Source organism: Cyprinodon tularosa, unplaced genomic scaffold (assembly GCF_016077235.1).
Source record: "Cyprinodon tularosa strain WSP-4 unplaced genomic scaffold, ASM1607723v1 ctg232, whole genome shotgun sequence".
Classification (NCBI taxonomy): Eukaryota; Metazoa; Chordata; class Actinopteri; order Cyprinodontiformes; family Cyprinodontidae; genus Cyprinodon; species Cyprinodon tularosa.
Genome location: NW_024038870.1, coordinates 129,458 through 145,201, shown reverse-complemented (window position 1 = coordinate 145,201; position 15,744 = coordinate 129,458). Strand labels below are relative to the sequence as shown.

Genomic DNA, 15,744 nt, shown 5'->3' with positions numbered 1-15,744 from the left:
TCCATGGGACAACAATAAGTTGCATACTGCACAAATCTGGCCTTTATGGAAGAAAGTCATTTCTTAAAGAAAGATACCCATGAAAAGGAGTTGTTTAAAGTTTGCCACAAACCACCTTGGAGGCCCAGCAAACATGTGGCAGAAGGTTCTCAGGTCAGATAAAACCAAACATGAGGTTTTTCTTTTGGCAACAATTCAAAACGTACCGTATTTGGTGTAAAACAATACAGTTCATCACCCTGAAGACACCATCTCCACTGTCAAATATTGGGAGGGCAGCATCATGGTTTGGGCCTACTTTTCTTCAGCAGGGATATGGAAGATGTTTAAAAATGATGAGAAGATGGAAGAAAACCTGTTCTGTCTGCAAAAGACCTGAGACTAGGACAGAGATTTATTTTCCGAAAAGACAATGATCTAAAACGTAAAGCAGATTCTACAATGGAATGGTTCACAAATAAGCATATCCAGGTGTTAGAATGGCCAAGTCAAAATCCAGACGTGAATCTAATAAAGAATCTGTGGAAAGAACTGCTGTTCACAAACGCTCTCTATCCAACCTCACTGAGCTCGAGCCAGGGCCACTGGAAGTAATTTTGAACAGGGGGTGCTGTGAAAATGTTTTTGTTTTTTTGGATAAAAGACCTATGAGGCTATAGGCTTATTAAAAATACAATGAAATTTAATAAGTAAATAGATTGTGATTCACTGGTGCACACATCCAGGGTCTGTAACACACTGACATCATCATTTCTCAGCTGAATATATGTACTATTAATAGAACTTCCCAATAACACTATAACAATGTAGCTGGTCAGTTGGCATGAACCTGGGTCACTGTGTTTATGTCACACGTGACTCTGTCAGCTCCAAAATCCACAAGGAAATAAATGTATCATTATACTATTTAAACTTTATTGAACAATTCTCCATATCCATTGCACAAAGAACCCAAGATCAAAATAACACTCTACATGACAAATACTACAGTTACATTAAACTGCAAAAATAGATATGAAAATGCACGGCGGCACCATGCTCTTACTTTGAGCTACAGGCAGGGTGCCCTCGGTACAGGTGTTCAACTGTTGAGGTGCGCTCGGAGGTCGTGGAAAAAAAATTCTATCATGAGCACACAAATACAAAATGCTTTTTCTGTGCCATATTTCCTCCTCCTTTCTGTCATTAGACTATGCAAGTTTTGCTCAAGCTGTTTTAAAAGGAAGAACATTCTCATTCAAGGGTACATTCCCTTGATGTGAAAAACTGATAGAAACATACCCCATGGAACTGGCAGCCGTAATCTCAGAAAAAGTTAAAAATATCTATAAATTTCATTCCAGTTCATGATTGTGCTCCACTTGCTGATTTTACACAAACCTTTAAAATATTTTGAAACCAGAAATGTGGCAATAGTTAAAAAATTTCACAGGGCTTAATATTTTCGCAAGGCACTATACAGCAGCCTTAGCTCCTTAAGGTGGTAGCTTTATCGCAGCAGCTTACACAGGCTGCAGAACAGCTCTGAACAATGGATGATCAGTCGATCTGGTGGTTTCATATTTCAAGACAACGGCAGAACCAGCGTGGCACGGATCAGTAGCTTCTAGCGGTCCCTCTGCAAACAACAATCAGGCCCGGCTGTTCTGTGATCGACCAAAAATGTATAGTTAAGTCCTCTGCTTCACCAGGCACGTTCACAAAAAATTATGTTCAACTTGGTTTGAAATGCTGGGGGGAAAAAATCATTGCATTTAGCTACTTGTGAATCATAGGCAGGTTGTAGTCTGATTTGGTCAGTGAGAACAGACTCTTCTCTGGAGAAGATTTGGTGATTACTGACGTGTCAGGAAACGAGGACAGATGGACCCAGTATTCAGGAGAGACAGTCAGTAGGAAAGTTCAAAAGATTTATTAAAATAAAAACAAAAGTGGAGCTGTGGCTCGCGGACACTGCAGGCGGGGGGCGGGGCACCGCCCAATCTCAGACACTCTGGGGGAGAAACACAGGTAAGTGACCATGATCAACTGATAGAAGATTAACTGTGTTGGTTACTTACCTGGTTTAACAGTCCAGACCTCGAGTGTCCCCAGTGCTGCAGTCCCAGAGGTGATGGTGGAAGCTGATCCTGGTGAGGGATCCAAAACAGACAGAAACAGGCAGGATCCAGATCAGGCAGGAACAGAGACAGGTGGCAGGATCCAGACTTCCATGCATCCACAGGCTTCCAGGAGGGTTCAGAGTCTTACTGGGACCAGAAGCATGACCAGGTGGTCCCGCACAGGAGCAGACAGGATCAAGTGCAGACAGGCAGGCACAGTGGAAGAGGGTAGCCGAGACAGGACGTAGGAACCGGAACTTGAAAAAGACTTTAAACTGGTCTCCACCCTCGAGCCAGGCTTACTTTGATAAAAACTGAACCTCCCACCATAATGAGCCATAAACCCAGAGGACTCCGCGGGGGAGGAACAGTGGACAATCAGGAGACGAGACAAACACCAAAGCCCTCTTTCCACTGGCAGCTAGGATCCAGGACATGAACCATCAAATCAAAGTGAACAGACAGACTAACAAAGAGACAAGCAATGATCTGGCACTGAATGCTCAGGCTGAACTGAATATAAACCAGAGGAAACAGGTGAGAGGAATAAATTATAATTGAGGCAGGGAAGGAAGAGGGCAGGTGAGGGGAATTACTAATTAAGGGAGAGCAAACAGGCCAGATCATGACATGACGTATGTCTCGCCTATCAATGCCCGAAAGCCACAGGCAAGAGAGAGTTGAATGGGGGTCAGTTGTTTGAGTACAGTAATCTCTGTTGCAGGGATATGACATCTGGGCGGAATCACTCCAGTTACATAATTGACATTTGGTCTTCAACATGACTATAGTCAGACTGTTGGATTTGTTGTTGCTGTTTGTGAGAATGTTCTGATTATAACTATTCAATCATAGCTTTGGCTATATGTTCAGCATAAATCCCCTGCAGGAAGGTTAACCTTTGCATAAGTCTAAAGCCTTAATAACACATAACAATTTTGTTTTTAAGGCTATCCAATATTAAGCTCCCTTCATCTTCCCATAGGGTCTGACAAGCTTCCCACAACAGATTGCTATCATCACCTTGGTACACTGTGGAAGCGCTGGGTCCAGGGTGGTTCATTGAAAAAGTTTGGGGAAAAGCTTTTTACAATTAACTGTTCAAGACTTTGTATCAGGAACAGGGTGACACTATCTTGGAGGAATCTGAATGTAACTTTCATGACTATTATATAAAAGGAGATAGTACTTTTTGGTGTGCTGGAAAGACTCAACTGCATTCCTAGAAGGACATCAGAAGGCTGTCAAGAAGCTCAGAAAATCTTAAACTTTTAGTCTGTAGTGTTATAACACATTTTAAAATATCTTAAAGCTTTTAATTATCTTAAAGCTTTTGTTTTAAGCAACATCTAATGGTCAGACTGCAGCGACATAAGGTGGTTCCCCCACTGCTTCTCTACCTCCAACAATACGGGGGCTGTCATGATGAAAATTGGTTTCCACAACATTCCCCATCTTGTCAACCGATGATGAGGTTTGTTTACAAAGGCAATTTTATAAATAGTATTTTATTAGTTTGTTTTTGATATAGAGTTTATATAGCACCACCTCCAACTCTGCTAGGAAAAGCCTGCGGCACTTCCAGGCCACCCAGGAGACATAGTCCCTCCAGCGTGTCGTGCTTGTCTCTTAAACCCCCTCCCAATGGAACGTGCATGGAATGCTTCCTAAGTAAGGCGACCAGGGGACATCTGAAAAGGATGTCAGAGCCACCTCTTTGGACTCCTTTTGATGTGGAGGAGAAGCGGATCTACTCTCCCGAATGACCATGATCCTTACTGTACCTCTAGGGAAGTTCCCAGCCACCCTAAGTAGGAAGCTTGTTTCAGCCAATTATATCTGGGATCTCATTTGTTCGGACATGATCCAGATTTCATGACCATAGGTGAAGATGGGGACATAGGCCAACAGGTAAATAGATAGCTTTACCTTTTCAAACAGCTCTGTCTTCACAACGTCAGATGTCAGGCTCACCATCTATTGATATCCGGCTTCATTCTTCCCTCCTTCATGAATAGAACCCCAAGATACCAGGTGATGATCAATAGACAGCTTCGCCCCTCTCTTCACCCGAGTGTCCAAGACATGTCCAAAAACATGTCTTGGACTACAACATTACGTATATCTTATTTAATTAATAATGTGTGTGTCAATATGGGCTGAGGGATTGTGATATTATAAAAACATTGCAGAAAGGAGTAACTATTATTTGAGGACAAATTATTAATTAAAAAAAACATTGTTTCAGTTTCACAAAATTTCATTTAATTGGTTTAATTTATGTAGCGTCTATTCACAAAACATGTCTTCTCAAGGCACTTTACAGAGACAATTTAATCAGATCATGCAGTCTTGTTAAAAGTTTTCTTTCTAAGGAAAACCAACTGATTGCATTGAGAGTATGACTTTGCAGAATTTGCTTCTCCTTTATAAGCATGAAGCAACAGTAGACATTTGCTTGAAATGTTTTGCTGACTCTGCAGAAATCCCTCACACAAAGCATGCATGAGGCGATAGAGGAGATGAAAAACTCCCTTTTAACAGGAAGAAACCTGCAGGAGAGCCAGGCTCAGTATGATCCAGTTTCTGCTAATGCTGACTATGGGTTCAAGGAAACAGAAGCAAATATACAAAAGGAACCCTAAAGCACTGATCCATAAATACTTTTATATGTTAAAAAATGGCAGTTGTAACCAAACTTAATGGGTGGCTCTGTCTAAGTAAAAAGTTAAGTTAGTTAAGCAGCTGAGCTATGTGCCAGTTTTTATGTTAAGAGGGAATTAAAGAAAATGTATAGTTAGCTTCACTAAAAGCTGAGCCCATAGCTATGTCTAGGAGAGAAACAGCTATAAACTCTGGAAAACAGATCCAATTCTATGATCTATGATCAAAGGTGTTGATGGCCAGCCCAGCGAGTATTTCCAGATGAAGCAAGTATGATGAGAAAAAGCAGAGAGAACATTAAGTTAGGGGATAGGGAAACAAATACTGCAGAGTTGAGATAGTAAGTAACAGGTTAAATTTGGTCCTTATGACCTCGATAGCTTAGAATAACCTGAGTCACATTAAGTATATGCTTTATCAAAAAAGAACGTTTTAATAAAATGTCTCATGCATAGCCTTAAACTGGTACCTGGGTCTAATGAATAGAAGCCTGATAATTAAAAGATCTGATTCCCATTTTAAATGCAGAATCTAGGAGCTACAACTATACCCGCAGACTGAAAGGAAAGGACTCTTTTTGGAACATAAGGAACAATCTTATCACTGACATAAGATAAAGATTGGCTATATAAGGGAAGAAGAATGTTCTAATCTATTATACTTTATTTATTTTAAAAAGACATCATGTTTCAATCACACTTGATCACTTTTTGGTAATATTTCAGTTGAATATCACAAGAAGAGTGTAATTTTCGACTAAGGTTATTATGAATGCTTCTAAACTGACTAGAAAAATAAAGCTCTTAGAGCAATTTAATGTTTTAACTGAGGAACAGAAAACAGAAAACAAGAAATGTACAAATGGCCTGTGCTTATGAATCATTGTTCAATTCAATTCAATTCAGTTTATTTATATAAACTTATAAATTCACAACACATGTCATCTCAAGGCACTTTACAGTTCAACCAGATCATACAGTCAAATTGATACAAAGTTTTCTATCTAAGGAAAACCAGTTGATTGCATTGACTCATTGACTCAAATACAATCCCCCACACTAAGCATGCTTGTAGCGACAGTGGAGAGGAAAAACTCCCTTTTAACAGGAAGAAACCTCCAGCAGAACCAGGCTCAGTGTGAGCGGCCATCTGCCGAGGCCGACTGGGGTTCAAGGAGACAGAAGCAGAGATACAAAAAGCAGCTGTAAAAGGCGGCCCCGTCCAGGAAACACACAGCCAGGCAGACGAGCTCCAAGGCAGCTCCCATGCCAGAGGACGAAGAGAGCACATCCACTCAGTCACGGTCAGAGAAACAGGACCACACTGGAAAACAGGCCGATCTCCAACATCTATTAACAAGGGTGTTGATAGAAGCAGTACAGCTGATGTTTTTTTTCCAGGATGACGTCACAGCCAAACAGGAACAGACGAGGCAAAGCTACTCTGAGGAAAAGCAGAGAGAGCAGAAGGTTAGAGATTGAACTAACAGATTCTGCAGAATAGGAGAACAGAGAGAGAATGAAGCAGAATGATGAAATGGGGGTCCCTATGTCCTCCAAAAGTCTAAGCCTATAGCAGCATAACTATAGAGATAGCTCAGGATAACCTGAGCCACCCTAACTATAAGCTTTATCAAAAAGGAACGTTTTAAGCCTAGCCTTAAAAGTAGACAGGGTGTCTGCCTCACGGACTAAAACTGGTAGTTGGTTCCACAGGAGAGGAGCCTGATAACTAAAAGATCTGCCTCCCATTCTACTTTTAGAAATTCTAGGAACCACTAGTAAACCTGCAGATTGAGAGCGAAGTGCTCTGTTAGGAACATAAGGAACAATCAGATCTCTGATATAAGATGGAGCTTGGCCATTTAAGGCTTTATATGTGAGAAGGAGGATTTTAAATTCTATTCTTGATTTAACAGGAAGCCAATGAAGAGAAGCCAGGATAGGAGAGATATGATCTCTCTTTTTCATTTTCATTAGAACTCTGGCTGCAGCATTTTGGATCAGCTGAAGGCTTTTAACTACAGTTTGTGGACTTCCTGATAGTAAAGAATTACAATAGTCCAGCCTTGAAGTAACAAATGCATGGACTAGTTTCTCAGCATCACCCCTGGACAGGATATTTCTAATTTTTGCAATGTTCCTCAGATGAAAGAAGGAAATTCTAGAAACCTCTTTGATATGGGATTTAAATGACAGGTCCTGATCAAAAATAACACCAAGATTTTTTACTTTATTATCTGAAATCAGTTTAATCCCATCCAAATGAAGTGACTGGCTAATCAGTTTCTTTTTCAGAGACTCTGGTCCAAAGACTATAACTTCTGTTTTGTCTGCATTCAGAAGCAGAAAATTAAGAGTCATCCAGGTTTTTATGTCTTCAAGACATGCCTGTAATCTATGTAATGGGTTAGCTTCATCTGGATTTATAGACAGATATAGCTGGGTATCATCAGCATAACAGTGGAAATTAATCCCATGCTGTCTAATAATTCTACCAATTGGGAGCATGTATAAAGTAAAGAGAATTGGTCCTAGCACTGATCCCTGTGGTACTCCACAGGTAACCTTTGAGCGTGTTGAAGATCTATCATTAACATGAACAAACTGAATTCAATCAGATAGATAAGATTTAAACCCGTCTAGTGCTGTTCCTTTAATTCCAACAAAATATTCAAGTCTTTCTAAAAGAATATTATGGTCAACTGTATCAAATGCAGCACTAAGATCCAACAGGACGAGCACAGATACAAGTCCATTATCTGAGGCCATGAGAATATCATTAGTGACTTTCACCAGAGCTGTTTCAGTGCTATGATGAGCTCTAAAGCCAGACTGAAACTCTTCAAAAAGTTCATTATGGTGGAAGTGATCGCAAACTTGTTTGGCAACTACTTTCTCAAGAATTTTGGATAAGAAAGGAAGATTGGATATAGGTCTATAATTGACCAAGTCATCTGGGTCAAGAGACGGTTTCTTAAGCAGAGGTTTAATTACAGCAATCTTAAAAGCTTTAGGTACATATCCCTGTAACAGAGATAGATTAATCACATCTAAAATGGAGGAGGAGATCAAAGGGAATACCTCCTTAAATAACCTGGTTGGAACTGGATCTAACATACAAGTTGAAGGCTTAGATGAAGACAATAATTTTGCTAATTCAGAGAGTTCAACTGGATCAAAGCAGTCTAAACCCGGTTCAGATTCCATGACTACCTCAGGTACAATCGCGGATAGAGGAGTGCTTATGATCTTATTTTTAATAAGATCAATCTTATTTATAAAGAATCCCATAAAATCATTGCTGCTAAGAGCAGGTGGAATGGACGGTTCAACAGAGCTATGGCTCTGGGTGAGTTTGGCAACTGTATTAAAAAGAAATCTAGGATTATTCTTATTCTCCTCTATTAATGAGGAGAAGTATGCTGCTCTTGCTTTACAAAGGGTCCTCTTATACAGCAGTAAACCATTTTTCCAGACTAGGAAGGACTCTCGCAGGCCTGTGGAGCGATATTTTCTCTCCAGTTTCCTAGCATTTTGCTTCAAAGTACGCAGCTCTGCATTAAACCAAGGAGCAAGCTTTCTATTTTTAACGGTTTTCATTTTCAAAGGAGCTGCGTTGTCTAAGGCAATACGCAGAGAACTAGCAACCCCCTCAACAAAATCATCAACCTGTGAAGGGGAATAAGCTAAGCTTTTGCACTCTGCAGCACTGCTCAGTGACACAGAGCAGAGAGAAAGTGAAGCAGATTCTTTAAAATTTATAACTGCACTATCTGATAAAGATCTACTAAAATTGAACCTTCTTTTGGGGGAGGAGAACTCTGTTAAAGCAATCCTGAAGGTTATTAGAAAGTGGTCAGAGAGGACAGGGTTGTGAGGAAATACTGTTATTTCTTCACATTCTATGCCGTATGTCAGCACAAGATCCAAAGTATGAAGATGATCTATTGTTCTACATCCTTCTTGGCAGAGATGCTTTATCTTCTTAATTTATTCCAAAACTGCCCAATAAATTTTCTCTTTTAATGTGATATTCTATATTTCATAAAGTGGAAAAAATGTCTGTACAAGGTCAAGTAGATACAACCATAGCATCCACTCTTTTCACAAATCTACCATTCTTTGTTCCTTGTCTTTTTTTTTTTTTTTTGGATTATCTTTCTCTTCAATCAGTTCACATGCTAAGAATTTAGCGAATTGAATTTTGGCATTCAGACAACGTCTGGCTCTCTGAGTATTTTTGTCAAAGATAAAGTATGAGCTTATGAAAGCAAAGGTCAGTGCTGGGGGTTTAGACTGTTTAAACACAGCTGGACTGGCTTTTTGCTGTTAATCAAACAGATATATTGTGCTTCATATATCATTGGGGTAAACTTGGTTATTGGAAGAGCTTGGTTATAAATTACAGTTGTTATGTATAGACAAATCTTTTAATTATGCTTAATTTATGTTGCTTGCTTGTTTTTTTTCTACACTTAAAGGTACAGTTGCCAGTTGGAAGGTGGTTACGGCTGCCCTTAATGCCTCTTAACAGGTGCTAAGAAGAAGAGAAACAGAACAAACCTTTAGATTATTTAAAAGTCATGTAGATGGAAAAACTCAGTAAAGCCTGATTCCATGCCTTCAAAATAGGAAGGGATACTAAACCTTCTCCAAAAAATAACAAAGCATAAGCAATGCTTATAAAGACATACGAATTGATCCCATGTTCAGGCTGCTACATATGACCTCATGCAAAAATGATTTCCTTTAGTAGTGTAGAAGTCTGTTCATTTCAAATATTTGTAGATGTTCTACAAACTTTCAGGATTTTTTTTTCTTTCTGAGAAGCTCTTACTGTACTTATATCTTACTCAGGAAAATAAATGTCTCATATGCCTCAGGTTCCTCTTTGAATTTAGATCTTTAGGGTTTTAATCAACCATTAAGGTGAGTAATGTAGTGCTTTGGATCATTGTTCTGCTGCCTGACCCAAGTGCACTGGAGTTTAATATATAAAACTGTTCTAGTATTATACCATATATAACAGAATACATACCTCCTTAAAAGTTATTTTTCTTTTTATTGTCCACAGATTATTGTTTTGTAGGGGTTCATTGATCGTTTTATAGCTTATGTGAGATGTACATTACTATCTAACGTAGGATTTTTAATTTCACAAAAACTGAATTCAGAAATCACAGAGTAAGTTATAAAGCTAGATCTTGGCTACATCTGTGTTCCAAAGGCCAGAGGCCTGTAGCACAAAGCGAGATTAATGGGTTAGCGAGACACCTTTACGTTTAAAAGTCAAAGAGAAAGGAGTGCGTTTAGAGCAGTTTTATTGTGTGTCTTGGTAGATTATCCTTTTTTTTTCTCTATGTTGTTGGTCTAAAAATGCTAACAATGCTCCAGTAATAAAAATCAAGAGAATTTTACAGTACGCTGGGTGCCTCTAGTGCCTCTAGAGCAGTCACGTGACGAAACCCAGCGGTAGGGTGGGCATTTCTTTAGCACCAAAAAGGAGGACATTGTGCAGCACATATATATATATATATATATATATATATAAATATATGTGTGTATATATGTGTATATATATGTATATATATATATCTCTATATATATGTATATATACATATATATATATATATATATAAATATATGTATATATACACACACACACACATATATATATATATGTATATATACATATATATAGAGATATATATATACATATATATAGAGATATATGACAAACCATGTCTTCTCAATGTTCTTTTTGCTGTTTGGTGAGATTGCAATAGCGGATCTTGACCTGGCCGGACTGGAGCGGAGCAAAAAATAGCTCTGCTCCGTATTTTGGCGGTGAAGGACGGAAAAGATGTACGTGGACGGAGACGTGAGGAGAAGTAGCGGAGGATGTGGAACAGCTCTCATTTCAGTAAAAGTAGAATGTATGTTACAGTGAAACTAGTCCCAAACCTGCATTTTTTATCAAAAAGTTCATCAAGTAAATTCAACTAATTACTAACACTTCTGATTATCAGACATTTGGATGCATGACTTTAGTGAAACACGTCTTTAATAAATTCTCAGCGATCCTCCTTCCACCTCCAGCAAGTAGCCAATAGAGGCTGGCCTGGGCCTGCCGACGTCTCTTCTTGCTGTTTCCGTGGCAGGTTTTTCCAATGTACCTTATTCCTCATTGTGGTCAGCTGCAGTCCCTCTACACCTTTTCAGTGCTGTGTTTTCTGGCTGATTTATCCGATCTGCAACCTGCCTGATTCGATCCTTTGCTGTTGACTTCTAAAGCTAGCCTGGGAAGATGTTTCTTTATTCCCCTGAACACAGAAATAGTGTATTAAAAGCTTTTCGGTCAAACAGCTGTATGCAAAAACACATTAAACAGTAACGATGTTCATTTAGACAATTATATCGGTAATAAGGGTATAATGCTACTGTACCATAATCTTATTAAAACAATTAAAATACTTAATTAAATATCAATACATAGGGACGGATATTAATGTAGGCTGATAAAAAAATAGCACAACATGCAATGAAGAAACCAGGATTAAGCAATTCTGGCAGTTAGCCTTGTCTAAAGGCTGATTTATACCTCGAAACAAGGTCGGCTGCGTAGGTTTCGCAGTGACAAAAAGACGTTCCTGCCCTGCCATTTTTATGACTAAAATTGCAGAAAACATCTTGTGAAGTTGGACCAGCTGGAAGAGCGAGGTGTGCAAGAACGCTGGGACCCTTTTTCCACTTGGATCCCAGCTTTTTTTTGCCGTCATGTCTCTCCGTTGTTGAACTAACTCTCCCCCACTTCCTCACCGCCTCAGCTGTATCTGGACCCACAGCGTATATCGCAGACCACACTTCAATACTGGGCATTACTCAAAAATGTCTGCGTCAATCTCACTGTGACACACTGCTGCAGGAGTGTAACTAGGCCTTTAATCAGGATAGCTGCACAGAATAAATCGGTGGTAACTTACGTGTTACTGCTTCTGTGAGAGTTTAGTGAATTGAGCCTTACGTGGGACAGGATTTCCAGATGAACCCAACTTAATTCCTTATCTTGTGAAATGGGCCTTCTAAGGGCTCTCTCATTGATACCATGTTTCCCCAGTGTCATAATTCAATCATTAACACCAATCTTAACTGAAGCCTGTAATGTCTGGGTTATTCGGTAAACTCCTGAACAAAGGTGGATGTTAACTAATTAAACTTACTCAATAATTTACAGTGTTGCATTTTTTCCCTTGAGTAAATATATGAGGTAGTGCTACTCTTACTTAAAAAATATTCTACTCTTCCCTGTCATGTTCGGCTTAATTTGCCTAACCCACATGCAGAACACTCGGAGGCAGAAGAAAAAGTTCAAAAATTTTATTGAACAATAAATGTGCAACAATGGATCAGGTTCAGTAGAGGCTTGACTGGTCACGAGAGAGTTCTGTAAAGCGCACAGGTTATTCAGATCCAGGAAGTGGTTTGACTGGTCACAAGTGGGTTCACTGCAGGGGAGGACAGAGAAGTTTAGCGGAGGTCCAGGGAATATTGCAGGTTGAGAGTGTGTCAGGGCTGTACCTGTTCTTGAGTGGAGCAGAGCTGCAGAGGGGGGGAACCTTGAGGGTCCAGAGGCTGACGGCAGGCAGAGGGCAGAGGCGGAGGCAGAGCTTACTGAGTGCAGGCAGATCACTGATTGAGTTTCCGGTTATCTTCTGAGAGCGGGCAGGCAGATCTTTGACAGAAACCGTTCTCCAGAGAACTTCTGAGAACGGACAGGCAGATTACCAGCAGAGAAACTCTCCAGAGTTTCAGGTTTCAGGCAAGTTCAATCTGAGGAGCAGAGAGGAGAGAAAACAGATCAGGTTCGGATCTCAAGGGGTCAGAGTTACAGACAGGCTGGTTGGCTCAGGCTTGCTAACTGTTACTAGCAAACACTCTGGCACTGGAGTGAAGCCCTCCGCCTCCTTAAGTACGGATCTCCTGATGAGCAGATGAGGAACAGGTGGTGCAATCAGCCCCGGCTCCAGGAGATCTCGTACGCCCTCTGGTGGAGAAAGTGGACAGACCTCCAGATCCCAACATTCCCAATGTGACTACCTTCACTCAGTGAAAAAAAACTTTTTTCGAACAGAAATGCACCAGAGACACATACACCTCCTCTTTATGTTTAAATTAGTAATCTTTATTGCATCAAGCTTCTTTTTTTTTTTTTTATGTGTCCCATGCCTTGATTCTGCTGTGTCATTTATCGGCCATACAAAGAGAATACTGAATATTGTTGCTGTAGGTAACTCAACCTGTTCTAACCTCTTTAAGTACTGGTTTATGTGACTTATAGTTTGAGATATAGTGCTTCTTCCACGTGAAAGTGTTATTGTGTAATTATATTTTTATGAGAATTATCTATTGGATTCTTCTTAACACCTAAATGTTCTTATATAATTTTTGTGTATCTTTATATCAGTTTGATCGATAAGATATTTTGATCAGTCCCTCTGAATTGAGCATAATTTTTATTAACACATAAGAGTTTTTTAGATTGAGATTTTTTTTACTTGTACTTCAGTAATAATAAAGTAATAAAGTAGTCATAGTCTTACTTGAGTATAATGTCTGGCCGTTACCGCTACTGGAGCATTCATTGATGTAATGCTAGAACAATTCTGGTCAGTTGATTACTGGAAGGTGCTCAATTTGTGGATGATGGCTCTCACTTTTGGCAGGAGCAGCATTATCATTAGGCAAAACAAGGCAAAACTAGGTGGATGCCAAGCGCCTCAAGTTCCAGAGGCCCCATAAAACTTCTCATACAACTTTTTTGTCTCTGTCTTCTTTCTCTGTGTCCACTGCATTTGATTTTATTCCTTAAATTATTTCCAATAAAGTTTTATATTTTAAAGTACCAAGCGGGACGATATGGCAACAACCCCAATGGCCTGCTTGTGAAAGCAAATCTGTTGAGCTCTTAAATAGTGATGAGACATTGATTCCCAGCTGTATTTGAGAAAACAAAGGGCATGAACACACTCCCACACCCACACAAAATTATGTTTTTACAAAAAAATCCCTTTGCCAAAATGTAATCAGAACGCTTATTGTATTACACATGTCTCTGGACCGATCACACCACAACATTGGTTAGGTCGATCTTACTGAGAATGTGCAGAAAGCATCTAGGAAATTAGCAGCAAAACAAAAAACAAATGTGACCATTATGGAGAAATTGAAACACCACACAATAGGAAGAAACAATAAAAAGATGATGAAAAGAAGCTTCCCTACCAGTGCCAAAAACAGGAAACAAAATAGAAAACCTATGAGAAAAAGGGCAAAAAACAAAGATGGAGGAATACAACAAGAAAAAAGAACAGAAGAAAAAAAAAGACAGAAGGGTGACAAATACAACGACTAAGAGAAGACACAAGCAAAAGGGAGGGAGATAAAATGGAAAAGGGAGAGTAAGAGAGGGACAAAAGGTGAAACAAATAATGCATGTGTGTTCTGTTAAAACATCTGTATCTATTCACAGTAATTCACCTGTTTTGTGTGTTGTCTTCTCATGTCAGAGGGCCCAATGCCTGCCTTCACCTTGGGCCCTAAACTTCTCAAATTTGCCACTGTTTGATCGTCGGAACAGAATAACTTTGCATGTGTGCGTATGTCTTATCTTAGCACTGAAAATGTGAATGTTTGAAATGTATCTGGGACCATTCCAGACAGCAGCTGATTTGCTCTGAAAAAAGAGCAGCTGTGGAAGCATTCGCTGATTTTCTCTCTTGCTCCCCCCCACCCTCCCTAGCCCAGACGTCTATCTCTACCTGTCCTCTCCACCTCCACAGATCCAGGGCTTCTGAGGGGGGCCTTCTCAGTTTCCCTCCTGCCCAGATATTGGGAGGCGGCCTGAAAGGCCTTTCACAGGAGTATTACAGCACAGCCCGACACTCCGATAAGCCTCCTGTTACGTCCTCCCGGGACGGGGCTGGCCAGGCCCATGCTCCCCACCCAGGGGGGGGAAGGCATTTTCCTCTGGCCGCAGGGAAGAGCACCATAAAGGGTAAGATGTGGATCGCAACTCTATTGGTGTAGGCTATTAGTAACCTTAGAGTCCCTGAACTGTGACTAGGTACTTGTGCTCATTCCCACACACACACATATAGTGGGAGGAGCCATCCACAATAAAGACAGTTTATAACAACATGGAGCTTTGTGATGCCTTCAGGATGGGATTGTTTTGTTGTTAATGTATGCAGTAAGACAGCAGATTGACAAGAGGAGCTCTCCAAGCCTTGGCTTCACTTTCTCTACAGCACAGACTTGCACCCCCCCTTGCACGTTCTGCCGCTTGCTCATCAACACACCTGGAGTGAATCGAAGAATATCACACCCACTTATCAGCCTTGAGAGTATGATTCATAATGCAAAAGTGGGAAACATTTGCACAGTGCCACAGCCAAAAAAAAAAAAAGTTTGAAACATGCTGAAGCATGCAGCTAAAGTTCTTGAAAGAGAAAAAGCAAAATAAAAAAAATAAAAAAAACTGTTAATACAAAGACTGTTGTGAGTCATGTCAGAACAACCGCTTACCCATACTTATCCCTATTAGGTGCCAAAAAAAACATAAAGAAGGCATCAATCTAGGTTTGCTATTAAGACCTTGAAGCTAAACGTTTTCTTAAAGACGTGTTTCACTAAAGTCATGCATCCAAATGTTTGATAATCAGAAGTGTTAGTAACTAGTTGAATTTACTTGATGAACTTTTTGATAAAAACTGCAGGTTTGGGAGTAGTTTCACTGTAACATACTTTCTACTTTTACTTAAATGATTTTATCTTGAAGTATCACTGCTCTTATCGGGTAAAATCTTTGGTTACTTTATCCACTCTGAGTAACCTCACAAAAAAAAGGAACAAGCACATTCAAATTTTAAATTTAAGTTTTACTGACTTAAGTGTTTTCTTTAGTGCACTATTCCGCC

At 39.8% G+C, this 15,744-nt stretch overlaps 1 long non-coding RNA gene across 1 annotated transcript; it reads right to left on the bottom strand.

Annotated features, from left to right (window-relative positions):
• Positions 1-12,136: 12,136 nt before the first annotated feature.
• Positions 12,137-14,404, bottom strand: LOC119784706. The gene is made up of 3 exons (XR_005280967.1): positions 14,306-14,404; positions 12,347-12,598; positions 12,137-12,273 (listed from the first exon to the last, which is right to left on the bottom strand). It is a non-coding gene; the product is annotated as an uncharacterized LOC119784706 (long non-coding RNA).
• Between the last annotated feature and the right edge of the window lie 1,340 nt (positions 14,405-15,744).